This window comes from Malurus melanocephalus, unplaced genomic scaffold (assembly GCF_030028575.1).
Source record: "Malurus melanocephalus ecotype Western Australia unplaced genomic scaffold, MMel_1.1 scaffold_952, whole genome shotgun sequence".
Taxonomy (NCBI): Eukaryota; Metazoa; Chordata; class Aves; order Passeriformes; family Maluridae; genus Malurus; species Malurus melanocephalus.
This window is the reverse complement of record NW_026624184.1, coordinates 121,576-126,568: the sequence shown is the minus strand read 5'-3', so window position 1 is coordinate 126,568 and position 4,993 is coordinate 121,576.

Below are 4,993 nucleotides of genomic sequence, written 5' to 3'. Positions count from 1 at the left end.
GAGCAGGGGGAGATTTGCCAAGTGTTTGCCAGCATTAATGGTTAATTATTATGAATCCTGGCAGCCCCAGGCACAGCCAGCATCGTTCTCCGAGCGGGATCCAGGCTGTAATGGAGCTGTTACACACAGAAAATGGGAGGAGACAGCTCCCAGCTCTGCTCTGCCCTGTTCCCCAGCCAAAGGCCCATTCCAGAATCAGACAGCAGTGGCACCTCTCTGTCTCATCACAGCTACAAATCCAGGGCATTTGGCAGAGGCAGGCTCAGCCTTTTCCACGTCTGGGCTCATTTCTGTCTGCTGGTGCCCTCTTTGTCTGAGCGAACAGGATGGAAATTGTGGTCCAGGGTGAGCTGTGTCTGGAGCAGGTGGGGACAATGCCAGGGACAGAGCCAGGGCTGGCTGGGGAAGGGCTCTGAGCACAATCCATGCCCAGGCTGGGTCAGAGAGAGCTTCTGGCACTTCCCAGGGTGAGGATGCCACGCTGAGGGGTCCCAGGAGAGGACAGGGCTGGCACAGCATGTCCCCTGTGGGTTTTGGGGTCTCCCTGAGTACCCAGGAGGATCCCATCATCCTGGAGGGGGTGACAGCAGCCAGCAGAGTGTGTTTGGCCCCAAGTGGGGGAGGTTGGATTTGCCAGACTTCATTTGCAGCAGCGCCTGAGAAGCTACCTTTATCTAATAGTAGCCATCCAGAAAATGAAATCAACTGCATAAAAGCCTCAAGGTCCATTTGGTCCTCTGAGCATGCCTAGCAATTGCCAAATTATGAAAATGCAATAGATCTTAGACTCCAGCAGCGTTGATTTATTTCCGATTTCTCCGTCTGAACGCGCAGCCTCAATTTCTGCAAGCTGAAAACCGCATTGTCCCGATCTTCAGGCCACTGATAATATTTTAGAATTATGGCCACGGAGAAATGTTTGCTCTGAAAGGTAACTTGGAGGTGCATTAGTCTCGGATAATTGACAGAGACTGAAGGAGTGATTTGGGAAGCGTTTGTGCGGAACCGAAGATCCCGGTGAATAGTTACCTTAAATTAATGGTGTGGTGAGGAGCAGCTTGGGCTTGATCAGYTGGCAGTGCTGCTAAATGAAGTCAGGCTCTAAAGTTATTAGCAAAATATCTGTGAAACAGCTCTGCTGTGGATTTATRGCCTTGCTTGGGTCTTTAGGGGCCRAATTTGCAGCGTGTTCAGYGTTTTCTGGCTCGGGTGGGAGCAGGGAATGCTCAGAACCCGTCAGGATTGGGCTCTTCTGGAGCTCAGGTCAGRCCAGCGTGGCTAACAGGGCTCACATCTTTAACTCCCTTCTTAATCCCCAAATGGAATGAAAGGTCTTCTCTCAACACTTAGTAAATCTCCAATTTTATTTCTCATTATTAAATCATGGAATTGGCCATAAATGTTTAAATTAAGTGAAAGGAAGGGAGATTTGTGAGAAAATTGAAGCCTCTTTGAGGAATTGAAGAATAATCTCCAAGGATGAAGAAAGTTGCATTTGCTAGACCCAAAAGTGAAAGGATCAAAAAGCTACAGAAAAGAAACAGAAAATTGCATGGTTTAAATCCTCTCCCCTGCCCTCCCCCGAAAACCTCTGCTGTTTTTAATATAGGCAGAAGTATTCTGATAAGCAGCAAAGTCCCAAAGATGCTCCTTGCTCTGCTGCTGCCATTATCTCTGTGTGTGACCCAGGGAAATTCGGTGACCTCGGTGTCTCCGTGTCCCCAAGTGTGACAGTGACACTCCAGCTCTGTGTGCAGMGAGACCTTTTGAACATTATTAGTGTGAGCTGGGAATTAATTGGGTTTAGATGCCTCACTGTGACTGGAACAAAGCCTGCTTTTTTTTTTTCTTTTTTTTTTTCATTAGTACAGTGAGTAATTAACTGTTTGATTTTTCACAGCCTGGGTTTGATTCTCCGTCACAGGTAATTTTTCAGGAATACATGGGTTTATTTTATTATTTTTTTTGCCCTTCAGACCAAATGGCAGTGAAATCAGGGGTGTTTTTGGCTTGTCTTTTGAATGTAACATTGGGTCCCTCCTGGCCTCAGCATGTGCAACCCAGACCTTGGTGACAGAGGGTGACATTAATTTGTGGTGAGTTAGAAACACGAGTAATGAGGGAAGGCTTGTGACAGGATTATTTTCATTTATTGAGGATGTTTTGCATAATGAGTTTAATCAGGTCCAGCTCTAAAARCAGGGAAATAATTTGGATTTTTGGATTTGGTGGCTCTGTTGCTTTATGGGACATTTCAGTGGGGTGAAAGTGCGTCACTGCAGGTACCCCAGCAGAAGGAAGGATGAGCTAATCCCAGTTCTCCCAGTTCCCATGGCCTGTTTAACCCCTGGCTGTGGGAAAGAGGGGAGCCTGCCAGGGAGGGGCCAGGGCTGCTCAAAGCTCGGGCAAGAGGATACCTGTGTGCCAGGCAGGAGGAGATTGAGAGCCACCAAACTGATTCCACCCGAACAATGGGGCAGCCAGCGTGATAAGCGCTCCGAATCTGGGTCAGCTCGGGCTGAATTCAAACTGCTCCCCACWGGGGGACGATTCTATTGTGTTAACAATTCCCTGACCTGTCCAGTCTCCGTGGAAATGGGCTCTAAAGTCAACCAGAGCTGCAGCAGCCACTTTCTCACACTTGCAGCGCTGACCCAGTGGAGGTTAACGCAGACATCTGCTCTATCCAGTTGATCTGTAATTATAGAAAGTGAAATGTGTTTCGAGTCGAGCTGTGGTGCCAGTTACCAGCTAAAATATGCCCTGTCTGCCTGCTAGCAACCGAATAGCACAGGTGAGCTGGGCAAAAATAAAAAAAAACAAAATTTAAAAAAAAAAATCGTGAGGATTGTTAGGAAAAGAGTGTGGCCTCTGAATGCAGTGGAATTCTTTATCTYGCTGAAACAGATACGAGAAGCAGAGGGGGAAGGAAAACTGAGAGGAGACAAAGCTCTCCTCGGAATGTATTGAAAGAACCAAATGAGCCGTTCAGAGCACGGGGAGAGCAGGATTTTAGGGAGTGTTAGCAAGGTGATGTTCAGCAGTGCTGGCCTGCCTAGGAACCAAATAAACCCAGTGTTGTGTCAACGGGGCACAAAGGAAGAACACCCAAGTGTTTTCCTCTCTGTCAAAGGGCAGACAGGCCCATGAAATGTATTTCAGCTGGGGCTGCTGCTCTGCTGGGAGGGGTGTGGGGGTGACAGGGTGGCACACAGCAAAACTGGTGATGGAAATGGCCTGTGGCACCCCAAAAACCCTTTCTCAGTGGTGAATTTACCCCAGGGTAGGCAGCAGCGATGTGAATCTGTCAAAACCCTGCAGCAGGCAAGGCTGGCAAGTCAGGCTGCCTTTCCCCACCAGAGTCCTGCAGAAAATGCCCCGTGCTYTGTTTAAAAAGCTGCTGTGAGCAGGGAATGGCCGACAGTGCAGCTGCATTTCAGTTGTGGTAATAGTTTTGGGCCYCGCTGAACAGCTCATTAGATTCTATGACCAAGCCTGACACAGCTTTATGTTTGTAGCTGGAGCTAATGGGATGTGCTGATGGCTCCAGCTCTGCCAATGGTCTCTCTTTTCCTCTCGGGAGGGATATTTTCTCCTGAGAAATCCTCAATCTGACTGGTTTAACTGGGGGAGTCGCCTCCTTGGCCGCGAATGAGTGGTGTGGGTGCAAACCCACGATGTCAGGATGAGTGGGGCAGGAGTGGGGCAGGAATTACCCAGCAGAGCAGGAGTTAAAACATCCCCTGGGCTGCTGCTGAGCACCTCCTGTCACCCTGTGCCTGGGCAGCACCCACAATGGTGCCATTGTGTGCTGGAGCAGCGTGCAGCAGCCGCGGTGTGCGGGTAACAGGATAAATCTGTCCCGGTGGTGTTCCAGCGGGGGAAATGCACTGCAGCCACCCAGCCATGACCAAAGCAGCTCTCCTCCAGCTCCCCTGCCTCTGCCAGGCACCAGAGGCCGTGTTTCRGGCAGTTTCTGATTCCTACCGGGTGCGGAACCAGCCTGGGTGGATTTGTCCTCGTTCCCAGCATGATTTGTCATCCAGGCCAGGCTTGGGGTGACCCRGTGGAAGGTGTCCCTGCCCACGGCAGAGGGGTSGAATGGGATGRGCTTTAAGGWCCYTTCCAACCCAAAYCAGKCTGGGATTCTGCAGTTCTGTSCTTCWCTCTGAGGCTGTGACAAGGCACTGCAGAAGGGGCAGTGMCAGCACGGAGGGAACAGGAGAGGAATGGGTGAACTGGTGAAGTGCAGGTGGGCAGTGCCACGCTGCTGGCATTTCAGATCCTGCAGTGGTTATGGATTTGCAGGTTTTAGGTAATTTTATGCAGCTTTAGCTGCCCTTCCAGCAGGACCCTGGGGTGCCACCTTGGGGGGATCTTGGCATGATTTCTGTGTGACACCACAGAGTCACAGGCTGGGCCAGGGCAGAGACCTCGCGGTGTCACCCGGTCCTGCCTGCTCCAGCAGGGTCATCCCAAAGCACAGAGCTGTGCCCAGATGCTTCTGGAGTATCTCCAGTGACACTTCACACCGTCCCTGGGCAGCCTTTTCGGGGCTTAGCCACCGGACAATGAAGAAATTCTGCCTCCTGTGCAGGGGGAATTCCTGCCCATCAGTTCCTGCGCTTTCCTCTGGAATGAGCCCTCCCTGCAGACAGGKACAGACAGARCTGATGTCCCCTCTCAGCCCCTGAACAGCCCCAGCTCCCTCATCAGGGAGATGCTCCAGTTCTGTCACATTTGTCACCCTCCGCTGGCCCSGCTCCAGGAGCTCCGTGTCCCTGCTGTCCCCAGGAGCCCCGAGGCGGACACAGCWGTCCCGATGCGCCTCYCAGGGCTGGGCAGARGGGCAGGATCCCCTCCCTGACCCGCTGCCATCGCTGTCCCCGTCGCGTCCCCGGAAAACCTCGCTGGGGACAGCGGTGACGTCATCGGCGTCTCCGTCTCCACGGCAACGGGGGGGGTGCTCCCTCGTCACGTGACCGCGCGCCGC